The 23,770-nt window shown below is 41.9% G+C and overlaps 1 pseudogene; it reads left to right on the forward strand.

The window, feature by feature from the left end:
- The first annotated feature begins 782 nt into the window (after positions 1 to 782).
- LOC146389922 (uncharacterized) lies at positions 783 to 22,728 on the forward strand (annotated as a pseudogene).
- Positions 22,729 to 23,770: the final 1,042 nt, after the last annotated feature.

Below are 23,770 nucleotides of genomic sequence, written 5' to 3' on the forward strand. Positions count from 1 at the left end.
AGAAATTATTTCTCTCCCTGATTAAAGATTTTTTCCTACAAGCGACATCAATGACTGTGTACAATGTAATTTATTTGCTGATTCTTTTACAGGTAAAAGAGCACAAGACCAAAGAAACATTTGGCCATGCACTTGTTCCCCTAACGAAAGACGAATACATATGGTTTCACCGCTTTGTGTACCACAGATACCCTGGTGGATCATCACAATTGATTTTTGCCAACACCAATGGAAGGCCTTATTCTAAGATGCTGACATCATTTCAAGATGCATGGAGGAAGTTTGGTATCCCAGGAAAACCAACCTTCTCTATGATTAGGAGCAGCATCCGCACTTTTGTGAGTAGTTTCCACTTTATAGTGATTCAGTGTTTTTTCCTTCCTATCCTTCTAGAAGGATGATATAAAACAGTCACCCTTCCTGGTTCTACTCCCAGTGTTTTAATGTTAAGAGGATATTTCTTTTTCTTTATATTGTCTTCTGTTGTATTTCTTTTTGTGGTTCTGTCCTTAACTCTGAAAATCTCCTTGAAAATGTCAATGTTAGTGCAATTAATAACATTATTTAATGTTTACATTTGTAGAGTGAGAGATTCTTGGAAACCCAAAGAAAGGTACAAGTCCACCGCATGATGTGCTATTCTGACGCAACTGCAGAGAGATTTTATGAGGCAGATTTAAACTTTGACGAAGCCTTCAAGTGCCGCAACAATGCTGCAAAGCATTCACTTGCTGTGAACAATAAAACCAGAGACTCTGAGGAATCTACAACCTCAGAAGACAATGAAGATGTGTTGCAGAGAAGATGGACCGAAGAAAACAAAGTCTAGTCAAAATGCCAAAAGAGGAGAAATTGTGAAAAAGAAGACCAAACAGCATGCAAACACCATTGACAAAGACAGCAGCAAAGATGAAAGTAACAATGAAGTCAGGAAAATCATTGATCTGACAGCAGGAAACACATCTGGAAAACACCCACATAAACAGAGTGGCAGGGGAAGAGCAGAAGTGAGGGTAGAAGAAGACACAACAGGTGATGAAGATATGCCAGGGATGGTGACTACAGAGAGTAGTGAAGGTGAAGATTATGATGATAACGGTGAACACATTGATCTTACAGCAGCAGGTACATTGGGATCCACTAAAGGTAAAGATAATGCTAAAGAAAAAGGAAAAGCCACAAAGAACACAGGGAACTTGTATGGTCATACTCAATTTCTTAAAAAGAAGTCTAAATGTTGGGAATATCCTAAAATTATCTTAGAAAGAATTGCAATCCAAACACAAATACAAAAAGTTGTTAGACAAAACAAAACAACTGAGGGTGTGAACCAAAGACAGACAGAGACAATAGATGAAGACAATCAAGCCTTGATGCCAGAAAGCTTAAATGAAAATGAAAACAGTATACAAACAGTGACTACAGATAATGAAGAAGACAAAGCTGAAGATGAAAATGGTCCCTTGGTGAACACAATAGACATAGACCAAGAAGTTTCCAGTGGACTAGTGAGAAAAACTACAGAAAAAATAAAAGGAATGAGCACAGAGGACATAGATAGAGATAAACATGGACCACAGACAAAGACAACAACCGAGGAAAAATGCAATTTGAGATCAGAAGGAACAACAGAGGAAGGAATGAAAACACAGACAGAGACTACAGAAAAAGAGAAAGGATGGAGCACAAATGACATAGCTGAAGATGAAAATGGGCAGCATACAGTGACTACAGATAAAGACAAAGCACTCAGCACAGAGGACACAGACATAAAGGAACAGGGACCACAGATGAAGACCACGGTTAAAGAAAAAAACGATTTGAGATCAGAAGGATCAATAGAGGAAGGAATGAGAACACAGACAGAGAGTACAGACAAAGACAAAGCACTGAGTACAGAGGACACAGACATAAAGGAACAGGGACCACAGATGGAGACCATGGGTAAAGAAAAAAATGATTTGAGAGAAGAAGGAAGAGCTGAAAACAAAGACACAGTTAGAGTAAAAGAAGATGGCCCTGGGACTAGCTATGAGTCTCCAGTGGCACATCCAAATAAGAGGAAAAGGTCTCTAATGAAGAAAAGCTCTTTGGTGAAGTGTGATGAAAGCAAAGAAACAAAGCAAAAGGGCAACAAGCAAGAAAGAAAAAGACCAAAGAGCCTGACTGCAAGACAGTTGTTAAGTCCAAAGATGCTCAGAAGTCACAAAAATTAAAGAGGCACCTAAAGATACCAACAAAAGACAAAAAGCCATACAAAGACTCAGAGAAATTACAAGAAAAAATAAGGAAAAGAACAAAGGAATGAGCACAAATGACATAGCTGAAGATGAAAATGGGCAACACACAGCGACTAGAGATAAACACAAAGCACTCAGCACAGAGGGCACAGACATAAAGGAACAGAGACCACAGATGGAGACCACGGTTAAAGAAAAAAATGATTTGAGATCAAGAGTACGGTGTACATTTTAGGACATCGTCAGGTCTCAGGAAAAAAGTCGTCAGGTATCAGGCAAAAAAAATGTCAGGTGTCAGTCTCACACAAAAAAAATGTCAGGTGTCAGTCTCACACAAAAAAAATGTCAGGTGTCAGTCTCACACAAAAAAAATGTCAGGTGTCAGTCTCACACAAAAAAATGTCAGGTGTCAGTCTCACACAAAAAAATGTCAGGTGTCAGTCTCACACAAAAAAATGTCAGGTCTCAGTCTCACACATTGACTGTAGAAAAGATGGACGACACGCCACTGCCTACTACCATTGTGCAAAAATGAAGCAAAAATACCCCGCTTGTGGAGGCTGCCATCTTGCAAATTTGGAGCCAGAGTCTGCGCAGTAGTGACTTGAGGTGGAGCGACTGTAGAGGGGCAAACACGCCCCTCTACACTTTTTACGTAGCCCGGCTGCTCGAGTTTTTTTGCTGGTTTACCGCGACTGACGACTCATTTAATTAAGGTAAATACAACCATGTCACTGTTATAAAAAAAGACACACAGCTCAACATCTTATAGTTCTAAAATCACTCTGTTGTTAATTCGTTTGCTAAATTAGCCGCTAGCATACGCACTGTGTTGGAGGCTTTTTGCTAGCTAGTTAGCGATGCTACACACCTAATAGTCTGTATTATTGAAGGACTCAGCACTTCTTATGTTTTTTTTTATCCATTTTTAGACAGCGATGAGATCAGCTGTACACTCTACTGAGGCCCAGAGTTACTGTTAATATCATAAATATAATGCTGCGACATACAGCCTTATGATTTTAACATAAGGCTGTGACTGTAATGGATCTAAAACTGTTTAAATCAGAGCCCTCTACATCCTGGTAACACTTTAAAAGACTTTAAAAACAGCAGCATGAGGTTTCAGTAGTGTAGTGCGATTTGTTCTTTTCATTTATTAATAATCCATATTATATCAACAGCTACATTCACCCTGGAGAGAAACTAGTGAGGGAGACCATCAGGACCAAGCTGGGTTTCCTGGGTCCAGAGGTTTGGAGAAACTTCTTCTCTTTCTTTCATCACAGCTGTCCTGTGCCAGAAGTTCTGTTGACCCACTGAAAGAGGCATCATTTAAGAAACACCAGGAAGACTGAAGCTCATCGCATTGATCAAGGAGGACTCATGATCTTCACCAGCAGCTCCCTCACAGGGAAATCTTCAGCACTCCTCCGTACGCCCGCCCCAGGAGATGGATAAACCCAGCATTTCATGAACACTGTGATGGAGACCTTTGGTTTGTGTAATGTTATAAATACTCGGATATTCCCCAGAGGCTCTGGACTTTTACATAAAGATATTATATTCAGTCCTGTAGAAAGTTATATATTTAAAAATATATGATCCTCTCTGGTATGAATAACTCTGAATTACTTTATGGTAAATAACACTATCTGCAAAAAACTGTGAAAGAATTCCAGATGACAAGTTTGTACTTCAACATACAAGTGACGACCTTTGAACTTCATCATGTTTTCTTAAATTGTGTTAGAGAAAATCTCATATGCTCTTCATGCAGTACATCAAGTGTTTAAAACGGAAGCTGTGCAGGTCTGAGATCAGCAGCTTTGTGAAACACCAAACTGAGGTCCTGTTAATGCTGATATATAGTGACACAGTTACATGAGTGATTAATCCTTTTGTTTTTTTGTCTTTAACTTTAAAACAGCTGCAGCTTTCACTACAGCACATGTGGTACTTTAACCTTTGCACTGTTGTCATCAGTTCACTTTGCAGTTAACATGTGAACATGTTGGATGATCTGTCTGCTGTCACTGGGTGGTGCTGAGGTCTGAATCTGAAGGCAGCTCCTGTAATCGCAAAGACAACAGAACCATCAAACTCAGACATAAATTTTATCCCTCAAAATTGAAATAAAGCTGATTCTTCTGTCCTCACACACTCAGGATCTGAAGTTCTTCTCTTACATGTTTTTCAGTATTACAGTACACTACAGTACTTCAATCCATAGTTCCTGATTAATGAGGAGTTACTGAAGTACAAGCTTTTAAAAAAGATGTTACTGTCTTTACAGATGTGGCAAGAGACTGAAAACATGCTGTTGTTTGCACATATTTAATATTCAGCTCTACACAGGAGCTGCAGCAGGGTGCAGCCTGTTGCTTTTACAGTATAATACTTGAAATAAAAGTACAGTAACAGTAATTAGTGACTGAGTGGCCCGGGGCGTTTCTCTTGATGTCTTTAGTCAGAGTAAATGCATTCACCTGTACAGATTAGCTAAACAAACCCTGACAGCCGAGTGCTCATTTTAGCTAGCTAGGTCTCAGGAACTAGCTAAAGACGGTAATTACGGAGTAGCTTACAAACACATTTAACTTACCGAAAAAGTGCAGCGGGGCCTCTGGTCCTTCTGTCGGGTAGTCCAGTTTACTGAAGAACACCTCAGGCTATCAGGTTAAAACACTCGGGCGTGTTTTCGTAACGTAAACGCTGGCCCTCCTCTCAGAGCCTACACTCTATCTGCTATTCCCGAACAGAGATACGCAAGTTTCTCCGTGACTGCAGCTGTCACTACAGTCATTGGTGGGACATGACAACAGCGGCACCTGCAGGAAGATTTTCTCTCTGTCTGATACCTTGTGTTCTGAGACCTGACGACTTTTTGTCTGAGACTGACACCTGACATTTTTTTGTCTGAGACTGAGACCTGGCATATTTTGTCTGAGACTTGACGACTTTTTTTCCTGAGAACTGAGACCTGACATTTTTTTGCCTGATACCTGACAACTTTTTGCGTAAGACCTGACGATGTCCTAAAATGTACATTGTACTCGTGGCACCCCACAGTCAGGCAGCAGTTCCTCCAACACATGTGCGGGCTTACACACATTTCTTTTTCTCCTGCTCACCTTTCGTGCGTCACTCTTTTGTCTTTGCGCTCACTATCCCCTTTAACAGGTCAGCCTGGCGGCTGATAGGCCACCTCGGGGAACGCCCCCACCTCACAGGGGCCTACAATTGTCTGCTTAGTCCACAGTGGATTAGAAGAATATTGTGCAACAACACTAAAATACATAACATAAATATGACGATAAAACCATGCAATATAAATTTCACAATAAAATCATGCAAAATCAATACTATGTACCAATACACAGATTGATAAAACATAAAAACACAAATTTCCACTGCGTGACACGTGTAAAACCTGAAGATAGTAAGATTAACAGTAACAGTATTTTGTCTCCATCTGCCATTCTAAAACAATGGTGTTGCGGAAGTTTTCCATTTAAATAAAGCCTGCAGACGAGCGGTGAGCGGTAGCTAACATTCTTTAATCCAAACACACAAAGACAACAGACAACCAAGCTTGATGGAGCCCCTGCATGTCCGCGGGACAGACGGTCAGCAGAGTCTCACTGAGCCTAGCATGGCTCTCAGTTAAATACCTTCTCCAGTAACAAAAGGCAGTACACAGCTGTTTCACACCTTAAGGTTCACACTCCTTGCTACCTCCCAGAGTCCTCGAAGAGACAAAAGTCTCTTCCTATGGAGTGGTCTGCTTCCCCCAACTTCCTTACTACACCCCCTACCATTTGTCTTAACGTATGGGTGTCAGACATGTTAAAATCCAGTGGCACCAAGGCATTATACAATAAAATAATGTGATTAATACATAAGTAAAAGAAATTCCTATACAATCCCACCCTTTGATTCTTAAATCAAGAATCACATTAAAACCAGAATTTCTTTCCTGACATTCTGTATATCACATCAGCATTATTGTACACTTAAAGGAGTTTCACACTGTGTATCCTCACTTCACTGTTCTCCCACCACCCTTTGTTCATCTTTAATCTTCCCCACAATCTAAGCTCTCACATGCAAATGGCAACAACAATTATACAGAGGAAAGGTCTTCTCCAGAGTGTTACAGTACTTTGCATGGCAAAGTGAAACAGCATTAGGTGGTCATTCCCAGTCACGGTCATGGCTCCTGGTGTCTGTGCCGTTTACAGAGTCATAATTCCAACGCTGGTCTCCCTCTGCGCTGTCACCATTGGAGCTTGGCACACTCTCTCCATCCCTCGATTTCTGTTCCAACGCAGCTGTAGATTTAAGGCAGAGCACGTCGTACACCTTAGTTGTCTTCCTCAACGTCAATGGCGAAAGTCTTTCATTTTATTTAAGATTTTGCTGTTCAAAATCTCCTCGTGACAATCCTTTGGAAGCCCTTTGGTGCAGCCCACTGTCGTTTGTCTGCTGTCCTGCAGATGGTCCTTGCTTCTCACTGGTCCTCTTGAAGCGTTCTCTCCCAGTCATGGTCTGCATCTGCGCCTCAGTCAATCCTTCCATATCTCTCATGTCATGGTCTCTGCAGTTAAAAAAAATGAAAGCTCCCCGGAAAACCCTCTTTTGCCCTATGTCAGCTTATCACAATTAGACATGCACAATAAAGTTGTGCATTGTCTCTTAAAAATTCCCAGGGCTTCTCCCCTGGAGTAGTTTCACTCCAGCCCCTGTTGTAAGAAAAAAAACATTAGCCAGTGGTGTGTCCTGCTGTAAATCATGTGATTGGATCATATGATTAGCCCTCTGCTGTGGAAAAAGTGATGTAGATGTTAGCACACTTTCTCACAGTGACATTTGCATTGTAAACAATACAAGGTCATGAATAACACACCGCTGGTAAATTCACAAAGACCCAGAAAGTGGCATTTAACACTCAGAGCCCCAGAGAGCAGCCATTTGGCTTTTCTACCTTTAAAACCCACCTTCCAGCCAAATGGCTTTTTAGCTAGGCTTTAGCTTCAGCCAAGTGGAAGCTAAATTGGCTAGTCATTCATATGTAAATTAGGTTGTTACCTGAGAATTCTGGAGGGGAGTGGGGGTGTGTGAATGAGGGGGGGAGCTGCTAAAAGCTGTGAACTTCCTTTTGTGTTCGTCTTAATGCATTCTCAATCATCCAGGAAAATAAATCTCCAAAAGTCACCAACTTGGAGTGGTTAATTTCCAGAGCCACAAGAAAACTTGTGTTTCAGTTTGCCATCTTAGGGAGAAATCAACACACATGGGTGTATTTCCTTTGTTGCTGAGATTTATTGATAAAAACAGTACAAAAAAAACCAACCATTTGTACACATATTTACAAATAATAATAAAAAGTGAGTGAGTACATTTCAACATTTTCAACAATCACTCACAATCCTGGCACTGCCATGGTATCTGTAGTCTGCATTTACCACATGTGTATCTGTAGCAGTGAACACATCGCACAGTGGCATGATTGTTCTTGCATTTGTGTTTGACCTGACACATGGCTCTTTTTCCAGGGCTAGGTGTGGAGGGTTGTGTCCGAAGCAACTGTTCTTTTCTTGCCCTTTTCCCAGCTACATGAGAATGAGCCAACTCTCTTGCAAGCTCCACCAGGAAGTCCACCCGTCTTTCCTTCGTCCCGGTGCATGCTTGATACAGCACATGTGCATTCAGTGCTGCCATGTCAATCATGTTATAGAACACGGCAACTGGCCACCCGCAGTGATCGTGCAAAGACTGATAAGTTCGCTGCAATTTCCAGTGTGTGGGGATCATTTGTCACCAACTGCATCACGTGCTACAACCCTGGTCTACATATCACTGTTGATGAACAGCTTTTTCCATCAAAATGACCTCCAGACCTGACCTCCTCCTGCTGCCTTTTATTGAGAGACAGTTCACACAAAACACGTCAGAACAAAGCCACGCCCAGACAAGGCATTGTATGTATATGTGTGAACTTCTGTATCTAAGTAAGAATGTGTGTGTGTGTGTGTGTGTGTGTGTGTGTGTGTCAGACCTCCTGCTGACCAAAGGGTCGTAAACGCAGGAAGCTTACATCAAAAGCACAAGGATGTGTCTGTAATAAAAGACTACAGCCCCCCACCTAGAACCTCGAGAATCTGGGGTGAAGGACAGTGGAATTTCTTTCATCAGAGTTAAAACAATGTACAAATGGTAAACATAAAAATGACAAACATTTAACAATTCACTCTAACAGTTATGGTAATAAAGATGTCGTCGAGTACTTATTGGAGGAGCAAACAAGGAGGAACCGTTTACATGTCAACTAAAACTTGTCACACAAGATTCAAGTGTAACATTCTTAATCCTTCAGGTAAAAAAAAAAATCTCATTGAGATTAAAAATTGCATTTCAAAGAGAGACCTGCATGATCAAAATAAAAATAATAAAAAATAATAAAATGTACATAAAAATCTATCAGGTTTTAATGAATAAAACGTGTAGAAAAACACAAAAGATCAAGATGTAAAATAAATAAAATAAAACAAAAGCCTTACGATAAAAATGAGACTGAAGTAGTGATGCAAACGAAGACAAGTTGCACAGTTGAGCTCTAAGAGCAAACGCTCGATCGCTGTGCGTCTTTACGCGTGAGGTGGGAACAGTGAACAGGTTTCTGTCTGCAGGATCTGGGGATAGACGCGGTGGCTGTTACGGGAACAGCAGCTCAGGTACAATATTCTGGAGCCAGACCATGAAGGACTTTAAAAGTGATAAATAAAACCTTAAAGCCAGACTGCCTTCTTAAGTTACCTCAGCATTATTGAGAGATATTACTTTGTTTCGATCAGTCAGGTATAAGTTCAGGTCTGAGGCTCGGCTGATGTCAGAGCTCACTTTCAGCAGCGCAAACCAGGACGCAGACGCACAGCACGCCCCGGAAAGGTGACGCAGGTTTAAGATGTTTCATTCCTGCTAACAGTGAACCAGAAGAACCGTCTACTTCATGCCTTTTCATCAACATTTAGTCACGAAATCCCGAATAACGTTGAGGAAAGCCTTATATTTACAGCTTTGGCCTGGGTGGCTTCAGCTTCTGACAGTAAGCTGAAAACTCTTTTGCATTTTTCATATAAGATTTTAGCATTTTAAATACTGGTTTTAATGTGATTCAACTCATATTTGGCTTTCTGTGGGTTCACACCGCAGACATAAACACGAATCGCACATTTTCTTTTGTTTTTTTTGTTTATTTCTTTGTTTATTTTTTTTGTTTTTCTCGAGACAAATTTCCTTCCCTTTTTTTTCCAGTGATGACGCTTTTTAAATCTGACTCGTCTTATATACGGGCTGACTCGTGTCCGTACATAAACTAAATTTCACCTTTAAACAGGGAAAAAATCCGCAATTTGGGGTTGAAGGGCTTGGTGGAGCCGTTTACATCACGCACAACCGTTCGCATTTTGACCCGATTTTCCCACATCATTTGCATTACTTTACAGAAAATGAAAAATAATACAACTGAGAAGTGAAAATCAAATCATAACTGACATTTTACGTTTTACGTTAAGACAAAAAACAAAAACAAAACAGAACAAACAAACCAACATGAAAACCCAAAGTTTGAAAAAGGTTCGCGTTCATCAGCGATACTCTGGTGCAGTGTTGAGTGTGCTGATGTGGAGCTGTGCGCATCGTTGCTCACAGTGTGAGCAACGCAGAGCTCACCTTTGGCAGCGCAAATCAGGACGCAGGCGCAGAGCACGGCCCAGTACAATGAAGCGGCTGTAAATGTTTCCATTGTGGCTGAAAGCAGATGAGGAGAGGTGTCGCCTCCATGCGTTTTACCAACCAAATTTCGATCAACGTTACAGAGTCGGCAAATTCTCGGCTTTGGCTTCGGAGTGGAAATAATGGTTTGTCTGTGAGGGTACGCTGAAAAGTACTAAGTACTGATTCATGTACTTGCTATAAATATTCATTTTAGTATAAATGACGTTCAGAAGTTTGAACTTTTAAAAGTTAATTTAAAAGAAATAAAGAACTTTATGAATATCTGAAGTGAAACTGTGTTTAAAATGTGTGGATGCTAAATGATTGAAACGTTTCTGCAAAACTAAACACAAAAACGATAAAAAACTAAATGTGAAAATCGTCACTTCATCCTTCTGTATTTTTTTGTCTTGAATTCATAGATTCTTTGTTTGGATGGGAGGTTGATTATTTTTATATTAGTCACATTTTTCAATGGTAAAGTGAATGTATTTGAGGAATACATCCTAAAGAGATTTGTATTTGGGATAACTTGAAATGCAGCTGGGGTAGACTTCATCTCCCTGTGAACCTGAGCTGGACGTGCAGAAGCAAATGAAGAGGGGACTTGAAATATCTCTTCAGTAATTTATGTGATGCTGAATATGAGGAGTACCTGAGCCACCTTTAGTTTCTGTTGTACAGACGTGATTATAAAAGCTGTTGTTCTGCTCTGTGTTCCCTCTGGACTCCTGTTAAATCATCAAACAGCACACAGCTCACCCTCCTGAGCTTTGCTCCAAGCAACCGACAGTGGAAACTAGAGGGATCACTGATCCTCCTCCTTAACCACAGCGCACTTTATGAAAGCAGTCTTAAATGTCTGTTTGATAAGCTTTTATCAATCAGGGACAATCAGACTCATTGGTTCTGTGTTCACTTTTAAATCACAAAGATTAAACAAAATATAAGCTCTTTACTGTTATTGTTAACCTGTTATTGTGTGCCTGTGAATCAAAGATGTGATCTGGCTCTAATTGGCTGCTCTCGGCCTTTGGCTATCATTAGAGGCACCAAAATGAAGCTGTTGCTACAGATTTCAGCTGTTACACTTCTTCCTGTGATCTGTCACTAAGTCATTGTTGAGTCAGTTTAACTAACTTTTGCAGGATGTCACAGGTTGTTTTTAAGTGTTTCAAAAATACTTTGTTTTTCTTTTTGTTCTCTCATTTTTAAAACTTGTATGGGAGGATTTTGAAATCCAAAAATCACATATTGTGGTAATGCAGAGTTAGAGGTACTTCAAACCACTGAAAAGCTAATGTTTTTAGACTTTTTGTACATTTTTGTACATAAATAGATAGTATAAAATGTACATAAGAACATGAATGCAAACAATAAAAATACAGTGTGAAAATAATGTTTTAGTTCTGTGCTTTCTTTTTTATAACACTTGATTGGTGGACTGGCTGAGGTGACCTAATTCTCTGCTTCTAAATTCAGACAAAACTGAGGTTATTGTAGTCTGTGCTAAAACTCAGATACATACTTTTTACGGCATTAACTTGCCATGTAGTAAACGAGTATGGAGGTGCAATCACATTTCCGGTCCTGCATAGGTCAAACACAGCTCCGTGTTGGATATAAAAGAAAAAAGAAGCAGTTTCCTGCTCGTCAGTGTGTTACACAACTAAACCTATGACCACACTGTTCATCGCTTTTCTCTGCAGTCTTGTTAAATGTCAAACTCAAACTGCTGACCTCATTGTTTACCTCCCCATGACTCTCTTGCTTTAACCTCTATTAAAAAAATTCTGATCTTCCGCTTACAGGAAGTGACTTCATCATCTCCATGGCAGCAGAACCACCCAAGCACACTGAGCAGAGATTGGCTGAGGGGTGCTGTGACTGCTCAGCATCACTTTTGAGCTGCACAGACTCAGAGTCACAGAGTTCATGTTCAGTCAGCTGGGTGTAACTTGAGCTTTATTCACTGAATTTAAATGAATCCTACCTTATTCCATTTTAGTGAATTCTGAAAGGAATACAGCTCTGAGCTTCAGGGTCTCTTAATCTTTCCTTCTTGGAAACATGAACTTCCAGTTAGTATCTGCAGTGAAGTGTAGTGATTGATTATCTTTAGTTTAGAAGAGCACATAATGTCGAAGCCTCCACAGGAACAGAGGGAGAGACTTTAGGGATCGCACTGGAACTGTTTTTACAGCATCAACCAAGAAGGTCAAACTTTTCTGCTACAGAAACTGTTTAGTTTTAATCCTTGAAACATTTCACATTTGCTAACATGAATTTTATTTTGATTTGTATTAAGTTAAAGTTAGTAACGGTCTATAAATCATCACAGTACAGTTGGTCTATTTTCCACCTCGTGGGTAACAAACGCAAACACCTGTGTGGTCGTCCAGGTTCAAGTTTCTGATCCTCAAGCTTAGTGTCATGTGCCTGCCTAGTCAGCCCATCATGGCAACAAATGTTTTGGTTTTGTCTCTCTCTCCTCTCTCTTGCTCTCTCGCTGCTCAGACTGAGGTCCCGCCCTTGCCTCACGCACCTGCAGCTGATCACCGGTGATTCCTCACTATTGTTTGCTGGCTCTTCATAAGGCAGGGGCGCGGGCTACACGTCGCTGGAATATTGAGTAACTCAAGTTAGTGTTTGTCCAGCTCTGCAGAAAGCTGTCATTTGTTGTGTTTGCTTTGGAGTAATTCTCGTCTCTGTATGTAGACTTCCCTGATCCCTCTCATACCCTCACCCCCGAGCGTGAGTATGGCTCTTTGCATGGAGTTTTGTGTGGGAGGGATACCCTGTGAAGAGCGAGAGGAGTGGAGCATGTGTGAAGATCTTGTTGCTCCGTGACCCTGTGGACCCTTGGAACTTTTTCCCCCACGTGTATCTAGTGCACCCAGTGTGGATTAATAAAAGCCTGTTTAATTGTATCTCTCAGTCTGCACCTGAGTCCTTCCCGATTGCCTTGACACTTAGCCAGTTTGAATCTACTTTAGCATCTATATTTTAAATAATTTGGAGTTCACATTCCACTCACCGTGAGAGATGTTGACATAAACGTGGAGCAACAAGCAGCTCAAACAATGATGCACATTATTAGCAGTAATTTTAATATAGGAGACACTAACAGTATCTCCCATATTATACATGACACATGCTGCTGCTTTGTGAAAACTTGTTTATGTGGGAAATGCACATGATTAATAACATGCCACCCTGAAAACAAGCGTCAGGAAAGTCAAAGGAGCTTGCAAAGAAAAGCGTCTGGACTTCTTTAAGTTACTTGAAGACGTTTCACCTCTCATCCGAGAAGCTTCTTCCATGAAGAAGCTTCTCGGATGAGAGGTGAAACGTCTTCTTTACAAGAAGAAAAACAGAAGCTTCTTCATGGAAGAAGCTTCTCGGATGAGAGGTGAAACGTCTTCAAGTAACTTAAAGAAGTCCAGACGCTTTTCTTTGCAAGCTCCTTTGACTACGATGACCTGGATGACTGAGAACCTTCACAGACAAGCGTCAGACAAGCGTCAGGAAAGTTTGCATGGTTTTAGTTAAGAAGCAGTTTTAAGAAGTTTCCAACAGGTGACAGCAGATCACCTCTCTAGTTCCAACACTGAGAGAGATAGAGCTTTACTATTTAAGTTCTGTAGAGTCTAACCCAGTCAGAGTAACAGACACTGTAAAATGAGGTTGAAGGCTCTGAAAGCTGTTTTTCTTCTTGTAGCTACAACTTTGAAACTGACACACAGAGTCATCAATTCTGGACAAAAACAACATAGGAAAAGCCCAACACGTCTCCACACTGCAAATCTATTCCTGAGTCCCTCTGTGGTCAAAATGAAGTCAACTCATAGTATCTTTGTTTTAGTGTTTGGTGCCTTTGAAGTCATTTCTGTTGTCAGTATTGTAGTTTTCAGATTAGAGATTTAGTCACACACTTTTTAAAAAAAAAAAAATTTGCTTGTTATTTTTATTTTGCTGTTCATTCTTTTTATTTTTAGTATATGGTAAGAAGGCAAAAAATGAAATGGCTGCTCAATTCTTAATGTCAGAAAAATGAATAATAAAAATAAATATTATAGAATTTATTTATTGTTTGCATTTTAAGCCACTTAACAGTGACCTCTGAATTATTATAGTGTAAAAAGCCACCACAAACAAGGGAAGAACTGTATGCTAGCTACACATAGAGGACAATTTAGAAACTGAACCATGTTTTAATTGTACCTTTACGTTTTTTTTTTTTTTTTTCTATTAACAGCCTGCAAAAATACACGAACTTTTAGAATGGTTTTTAACTGAAGCTAGAAAAATACCCCAAGTAAGATCTCATTGATTGTTTTACACACTTGGTGATTCTCACAGAGCTGTTAGCTAAAAATGTTTCACAGCATTTTCTGCAAATTTGAAGAAACTGGATAAGCAAAAGACAAACTATCCACAGCAGATAAATAAACAGTCACTTTTTAAAAAATATTTCTCATCATGGAGTTAGAAATGTGTTGAGTGACGAATCCAGGACACAGTTTGTTGTTTGCTACAGGATTTATTCATGAAAGAAAAACTGAATAACAACGTACAGCTGTTTTTACTGAATGGATGATTTCAAAATCAATAATATCATTTCTCCAAGAAAGCAAGACTGTGGGGTGCAAAACTTATGTTATCAAAACATTTGTCGTTTTGATTTTCCACCATGAGAACACACACACATGCCATGTAACCCATAAACATACAACAGAGACTCAGAATAACTTCTATGAGGTGCAAGAAGAGACGAGTAATTAGTCGTATGACTGTCTCTTCCCCTTTTCAGTCCTTTCTTCTATAGTCTGATTGTTATGAGCCATTAGAGAGAAGAGTTTACTGTCCTGGTGGTTTTGGTGAAAGTGTTGCAAAGCTGAGAGTAAACACAGCACAGATAGCTGACACATTTATAAGCCACATGTAGTCAGTGGAGAAATGTGCATGTAGGGCATCTCAGGGCCTGTGTCTGTTTCCTCTCACAGTGTAAAGACATGGACTGCTGACATTTACTTATCTTCTCTTTAATCAAGGTCACCTCTCTCTCTGTGTCTGTGTACTCAGAAACGATTCTCAGTGATCACTGACGCAATCACATCCCCAGCCAGTCTCTCTTCGGCATCGACAGATTGTGCTGTTGCCATGGAGATGAAGAGGTTATTTCCTGTCAGATTAATGAATCAGACTTTTTCTGATAAATATTTGAGAAGATTCTGAGCGTTACCTTTGGCTCTGCACCGATACAAAGACACCATGAGGAGAGTGGAGATGAAGTATTAACAGAACATCACCAGGTGACAGACCAGTCTGAATGCAAAGTGGAGCGAGTCAGAGGTTGGAGCTGAGGTTGAAAGCATGACTATTGATGTGGTGGGAGGGACTCTGGTTGTACCAGGTTGTATTTGCCTGTCAAAAGAATCAGAGCTGTTCAGATGAATATGTGGATAAATTAAGAGATGGAATCAGAGTGAAGCTCCTCACCTGTGACAGTGATCCAGCTGGATGGAGACTCTATGACTGCTGATGTCACACTTGTAGAGGCCTTCATCAGACCTGGAAACATGCTGGATGGTCATGTGACCTTGGAAGTTGGAGGAGTTCTTTGTTTTACAGAGCAGAGTGACGTCATCTCCCTCCATCACAGGGAGGACAGGACTCTGCAGGATCACTGATCCACCTCAACACAGAGACAAACTACAGCATTTCATCCATTTACACACAGCTTCATCAACACTAACTCCACACATTCAGCTTACCAGTGACTGTCAGGTTAACCATGTTACTGATGGGACCCTCTCTGGACTCACACCAGTAAACTCCACTGTTCAGAGAGAAAACATTAATTTTACAGGAAGAACCGGCACCTTCTATATATATATACACACACACATACACATACATACACACATATATATATATATATATATATATATATATATATATATATATATATAAACACCCATCTCGCCCCTGCGGGCGGTTTATCCTTCAAGCTCGGGTCCTCTGGGAGCTTGAGGGTCCTGCACAGTATCTTAGCTGTTCCTAGGACTGCGCTCTTCTGGACAGAGATCTCCGATGTTGTTCCCGGGATCTGCTGGAGCCACTCGCCTAGCTTGGGAGTCACCGCACCTAGTGCTCCGATTATCACGGGGACCACCGTCACCTTCACCCTCCACATCCTCTCGAGCTCTTCTATGAGCCCTTGGTATTTCTCCAGCTTCTCGTGTTCCTTCTTCCTGATATTGCTGTCATTCGGAACCGCTACATCGATCACTACGGCCGTCTTCTTCTGTTTGTCTACCACCACTATGTCCGGTTGGTTAGCCACCACCATTTTGTCCGTCTGTATCTGGAAGTCCCACAGGATCTTAGCTCGGTCATTCTCCACCACCCTTGGGGGCATCTCCCATTTTGACCTCGGGACTTCCAGGTTATACTCGGCACAGATGTTCCTGTACACTATGCCGGCCACTTGGTTATGGCGTTCCATGTATGCCTTGCCTGCTAGCATCTTGCACCCTGCTGTTATGTGCTGGATTGTCTCTGGAGCATCTTTACACAGCCTGCACCTGGGGTCTTGCCTGGTGTGATAGACCCCAGCCTCTATGGATCTTGTACTCAGAGCTTGTTCTTGTGCTGCCATGATTAGTGCCTCTGTGCTGTCTTTCAGTCCAGCTTTGTCCAGCCACTGGTAGGATTTCTGGATGTCAGCCACCTCCTCTATCTGCCGGTGGTACATACCGTGCAGGGCCCTGTCCTTCCATGATGGTTCCTCGTCTCCCTCCTCTTTCTTGGGTTTCTGCTGCCTGAGGTATTCACTGAGCACTCGGTCAGTTGGGGCCATCTTCCCAATGTATTCTTGGATGTTCGTTGTCTCATCCTGGACTGTGGTGCTGACACTCACCAGTCCCCGGCCCCCTTCCTTCCGCTTAGCGTACAGCCTCAGGGTGCTGGACTTGGGGTGAAACCCTCCATGCATGGTAAGGAGCTTTCTTGTCTTTATGTCAGTGGCTTCTATCTCCTCCTTTGGCCAGCCTATTACCCCAGCAGGGTACCTGATCACGGGCAGGGCGTAGGTGTTGATGGCCCGGATCTTGTTCTTACCGTTCAGCTGACTCCTCAGGACTTGCCTGACCCTCTGCAGGTACTTGGTGGTTGCAGCCTTTCTAGCGGCCTCTTCATGGTTCCCATTCGCCTGCGGGATCCCCAGGTACTTGTAACTGTCCTCTATGTCTGCAATGTTTCCTTCTGGTAGTTTAATCCCCTCAGTTCTGACTACCTTCCCTCTCTTCGTTACCATTCGACTACACTTCTCCAGTCCGAACGACATTCCAATGTCATTGCTGTATAGCCTGGTAGTGTGGATCAGTGAATCGATGTCTCGTTCACTCTTGGCATACAGCTTGATGTCATCCATGTACAGGAGGTGGCTGACAACTGCTCCGTTCCGTAGTCGGTATCCGTAGCCAGTCTTGTTAATGATCTCACTGAGGGGGTTCAGGCCTATGCAGAACAGCAGTGGGGACAGAGCATCTCCTTGGTAGATCCCGCACTTGATGGTGACTTGTGCTATGGGCTTGGAGTTGGCCTCTAGTGTTGTACGCCACATCCCCATTGAGTTCCTGATGAAGGCTCTTAGGGTCCTGTTGATCTTGTACAATTCTAAGCATTCCAGGATCCAGCTGTGGGGCATTGAGTCATAGGCCTTCTTGTAATCAATCCAGGCAGTGCACAGGTTGGTCAGTCTGGTCTTGCAGTCTCGGCTGACTGTTCTGTCTACCAGTAGCTGGTGTTTTGCACCTCTGGTATTCTTGCCAATCCCTTTCTGTGCCCCACTCATGTATTGACCCATGTGCCTGTTCATCTCAGCCGATATGATGCCTGACAGGAGCTTCCATGTAGTACTGAGGCAGGTTATTGGTCGGTAGTTGGATGGGACCGGTCCCTTCTTGGGGTCCTTGGGGATCAGGAGCGTTCGACCTTCGGTTAGCCATTCCGGGTGTCTCTCGTTAACTAGCAGCTGGTTCATTTGTGCTGCCAGACGCTCGTGGAGTGCAGTCAGCTTCTTCAGCCAGTAGGCGTGAACCATGTCGGGCCCTGGTGCTGTCCAACTCTTCATACTGGAGACCCTTTCTTGGATATCTGCCACTGTGATGGTTACTGGTCCCTGTTCAGGGAGGTCGCTATGGTCTGCCCTCAGATCCACTAGCCACTGAGCATTGCCGTTATGGGTTGCGTCCTTCTCCCATATGCTCTTCCAGTATTGCTCCGTCTCCAGCCTTGGTGGTGCTGTTCTCTTATTGTTCCCTTGCCACTGAGAGTACACCTTTGCTGGTTCTGTGGAGAACAGCTGGTTTATTCTCCTGCCTTCTATCTCTCTGGTGTACCTCCTCAAGCGGCTGGCCAAGGCTGTGAGTCTTTGCTTGGCAGTTTCCAAGGCCTCAGGTATGGACAGTTTGCTGTATTTCTTATGCACCTTCTTTGCCGCACCTTTCTGCAACTCCGTTAGTTGGCTAACCTCCCTCCGTGCTGCTTTGATCTTGCTCTCTAGCCTCCTTCTCCATGGAGGGTACTGCCCCTTGTGGCTGTTCAGCTTGTAGCCAAGCATCTCACTGATCACTGCTGCCGTATTGTAGATCAGTTTGTTAGTGTCGGTAATCGTGGTTGTAGGTATCGTCCGTAGTGCTGCATTAACATCATCTAGCAGACCTTCTGAGGGTACTTCACGTAATCTTGGTAACCGGCTACGGGGGATCCAGGTTTCAAGCTTGGCCATGATCCTATTTCTCAGGTCAGTTCCTCTCGCACTCAACGATCCTTCTCCTATCGCACTTGGGGCTATGTACCCAATCTCGGGTGGGGGTGATGATATCTCCCCCCTGACCTGGCGTCCTGACTCCTCCTTGCCGTAGCATTTATGTTGTACCTCGTCAATCTCTAGCTGTGATAGCAGTCCCTTCTTTCGAATGTTGGAATATATATATATATATATATATATATATATATATATATATATATATATATATATATATATGTGTGTATGTATGTATGTATGTATATAGAGGTGATCCAGTGATGCTGCACTAATGAATTAGACTAACTATTTACGTTAAAGAGTTAGCTAAAGAGTTGGGATGCTGTGTAAGACATAAATAAAGCTAAAATACAAAGGTTTGGACACCGTTTTGCATGTTTCCCTACTGTAGGGGTCTCTGCAAGCATACAGGGCTCTGAGAGGGTACAGGATGACAACTTTGGAATTCTACTAGAAACAGTCGATCATATTTGTTTGTCAATGCTGAATCCAGGGCCCACTCACATCCTGTGGATGGACAAGGAAGATGTCCCACTCAGACCCATAGTCAGTAGCATAAACTCAGCCACTTATAACATTGCAAAACACCTCGCTACCATCCTTGCACCTCTCGTGGGGAACACCCCACACCACATCAAGAATTCCACCGACTTCACTGACAAGGTCCAGAAACTTACCCTGGATCCAGATGAAACCATGGTGTCCCTTGATGGTGTCTCTCTTCACTTGCATACCCACCATGGAGGCCGTGGAGACTGTCAGAAAATGACTACAAGAAGACGGCTCCTTGGAAGACAGGACCAACTTCACACCCGATCAGATTTGCACACTGTTAGACCTCTTCCTCACCACTACATATTTCAAATACAACAAAGGCTTTTACAGACAAAAACATGGCTGTGCCATGGGCTCCCCCCTGTCACCTATTGTAGCCAACCTTTACATGGAGGAAGTGGAAAGGAAGGCTCTTGGCTCTTTCAAAGGAAGAGTACTCAGCCACCGGTACAGATATGTAGACAACACCTGGGTCAAAATCAAGACACAAGAAGTGGAATCCTTCACTGCGCACATTAACGCTGTGGATAAAAACATCAAGTTCACCAGGGAAGACACAAAGGATAACTGTTTGCCTTTCCTGGACTGCACTGTGCACATTGAAGAGAATGGCAACCTCAGCAGCGAAGTTTACCGGAAGCCCACACACACGGACCAGTACCTCCTCTTTGACTCCCATCACCCTCTGGAACACAAACTTGGAGTAATTAGGACCCTACACCACCGGGCAGAACATGTTCCCTCTAAGCTTGAAGGAAAAAAGAAGGAACACACACATGTAAAGGAAGCACTTAAAACATGTGGTTATCCTAATTGCGCGTTTATAAAGTCAGCAAAGAGGCACAGAACAGAAGATCAGACACCAGCGAGGGAGGATAAGAAGGACAGACGCAACAACATCATCCCCTATGTAGCCGGTGTATCAGAAAAACTCAGGAGAGTTTTCTCAAAGCACAACATCCCAGTGTACTTCAGACCCAGCAACACACTAAGACAAAAACTGGTTCACTCGAAAGACAAAACTCCAAAACACAAACTTAACAATGTGGTGTATGCTGTACAGTGTAGCAAGGAATGCCCAGACCTCTACATTGGAGAGACCAAACAGCCACTTCACAAGCGCATGGCACAACATAGAAGAGCCACCTCTACAGGACAAGACTCAGCAGTCCATCTGCATCTTAAGGACAAAGGACACTCTTTCGAGGATGCCAATGTTCACATTTTGGACAGAGAGGACAGATGGTTTGAAAGAGGAGTGAAAGAAGCCATTTACATCCACTGTGAGCGACCATCTTTGAACAGAGGCGGTGGTTTACGACACAAACTGTCTGCCATCTATAATCCAGTTTTGAGTTCCCTCCCCAGACGCCTTAACGCCCACTCACATCCTGGGCAATCTGACCTCAGGAAATCACATGATAAGGTGGGGCCAGGTTTCACAATGAGCTCACCCGAAACCCTGGCTGATTGGGACCCACACCCTTATTCACACCTTGGCTCAGGCGATTAGAGGATCATCAGGGGGTCCTTTTGTCCCTCTGTGGGGGGATACTCCCACTAGGTTTAAGTCTGGGACTCCCCACCATTTGACCTTAGAACTGAAGAAGCTTCTCGGATGAGAGGTGAAACGTCTTCAAGCAACTTAAAGAAGTCCAGACGCTTTTCTTTGCAAGCTCCTTAGACTCATTTAAACGTAGAAAGCTGTTTGAGGTTGAAGGTGTTGTTGTAGAAGATTAAAAAAAAATGGATTGAAAAACTCTGTGATGTTGTCATTGTACAAACCAGACCTACATCATACAGGGATGTGCTCATCATCTGTGAGACCATCAAACGAGCAAAGATGATAGATCATTAGCTAGGAGACAGAGTCCAGAAGAAAAAACTTTACGTAAACAACAATATCAACAGTGTGATCATTTCCAAGTTGCTTGAAGCATTATAGCGACAAATCTCGCTGGCCGTGGAACAGACCTTCAGGTTTCTGACACAGTGAAGGGAGCTGGAGGTTTGTTTGTTGCGCAGACCTTCCTACCCAAGAATGCTCGTGTAGAGGTGCAGGCATTCGGCCGAACTGCCAGACAAGGATCTCCAGGATCTGCTTAGCTCATTGTCTGTTTGAGTCATCTGGCAGAGCCACTTCAATTACTGCTTTTAAAAAGGAAACTTCACTCGTTATTTAGAAATCTAACAGATGTAACTCCACTTAAACAACATTTGTTTGCAATGCAGTTAAGGTCATATCAACAAAGCAGCAGTAATAAAGCATCTGCAGAAATGTCATCAACACTGAAGGATATTTTGACTGAACCATCACAGCAAGACATAAAGATAACTAAACAGGTCAGAGACAGCTCAGTGGCTGATGAACTATCAAGCTACTTGGAATTTCAGATCCCACGCATGAAGAAGAAGGAAGAGCTCTTCAGTGATTATCTGGATGTACTAGATGATGTGTACAAAAGCAGTAACAACAAACCAGAGGCTTCAGATTTGTCTGCTCTGAATGAGTTTTGGGGTATGCTGCTACTCACAAGCTTCAGTGCAAAAGACTCCACTGAAGAGCTAAAAAGTAGACTGAAAACTGATCTGGACACAGCAAGGCAGAAACTCAGACAGAGAGATTCGCCCTCATCAAACCTGTACCACTACATTAGCTTTGGTAACAACCTGCATGAAAAGGGGAAGTTTGCAGAGAGCATCAACATGTACACTAGAGCCATTCAGAAGGATCACTGTTGTGGAGCTATTGCATATTACAACAGTGCGTTTACATCTTTGAAGCAGCAAGACAGGAGTCTTGCTGGAGGATTTGGAAAACGCGCACAGATCTGTTCAGCTTCACTTTGACCAACTTGAAGTCACTCACAGGTTTTCTAAACAGCACATTAACAAAGACAATGAAGATTCTCTCACAAGACTTGACAAGCAATTCATGGCCAGATACGGAGTGTTGGTGTCATTTAAGGAACACATTACAGAAACCATAAAGAAGGTGGTCAATGTCAGAGAAGAGGGTGAGAAAGTAAAAGTGGAAAAGACCACAGTCTTCCACTGGTTTCATTGGAGGACTCTGTGACATTGAAGGTGTTTGCAATGGAATCACTGGATGGACTCCTCTCTAGAGACCCTCTAAAGTGCTCCCAACTCATTAGCAACCCCTCCTTTGATATTCCAAATGAAATTGAGTCTCTTAAATCTCTGGGCTTTACTCACATCTATACCTTGGACACACAGTTTTCACTGGTAGGCTTTATCTCAACTATTGGTAGAGCCATAATGTCATTCCTGAAACTTGTTCGGTTTTATGTCAGGTGATTTTTACATTTTTTATTCTCACCATTCTATTTATCTGAAGATATGTAATATTATTAGATACAGTATACACTGAGCAAAATCATGCCTTTTTATAAGCTCATTTTTAATATTGTTGTCAGAATTCTCAGTATTTTTGTATAAATTAACTGAACATCAGTGTATAAATTTCCTGATGAATTGTCATTTAATGCAAAATAAGAATTGATATGTTTAGTGTTTGACTTTTATTTTTATTGGTTTATTTTGATACTTAATTCAATATAGCTGTATTCTTTGTTATGTTTTTTGGCACTTTAACATTTAATCAACTGTATTATAAACACCAACTGTATTTTATAACGTTTGGAGGCGTACTAGAAAAAAAATAATATCTGACTGAAATCTGTGTACACACTCATGATCTTAATTAAAAACATGACATTTGTTAAGCTGTTAAGTACACAGTTTATGAAACACATTTTTTAAGTTGACATCTTCATGTTAGAGCTCTGACATTGTAAAAATATTTTTTTTTAACAACTTCGGCTAAGGCCTGATAAAGCAGGTGTCGAAGTATTCAAAATGAATGAAATATTGGGAATACCAACACCAAAAAAGATGTTTCTTCTCAAGATTCAAAGTTCAATATTCCAAAAATTACAGAAAATGAAGTAGAAAGTATAATCTCTAAATTAAAAAGTTCTAAAGCAAGGGATGAGTTTGGATTTGATACCAATTTCCTGAAGCATTACAAATCTTGTCTTTTGGTGCCTGTGACCCATCAATCACACACGTAGTCATTCCTCTGAGTTGGAAGGTGGAAAAAGTTACACCAATTTATAAATCGGGTGATAAATAAGGCCCTGCTAATTATCGACCTATTAGCATACTCCATAGCTTTTCAAAGATAGCAGAAAACTGGGCTGCTAATTCTGTCATTGAACATCTGACTTCAATCTGGGTTTGCACCATATGGAAATACCAAATGCAATTTCGCACTCTTCATTCAACTGAAATGGCTGTCTGTGTTTTTTGTTGAGAGAGTGAAATCTTACTTAGACAA

The sequence above is a fragment of the Perissodus microlepis genome, chromosome 3 (assembly GCF_051167445.1).
Source record: "Perissodus microlepis isolate ML-2025 ecotype Zambia chromosome 3, ASM5116744v1, whole genome shotgun sequence".
Taxonomy (NCBI): Eukaryota; Metazoa; Chordata; class Actinopteri; order Cichliformes; family Cichlidae; genus Perissodus; species Perissodus microlepis.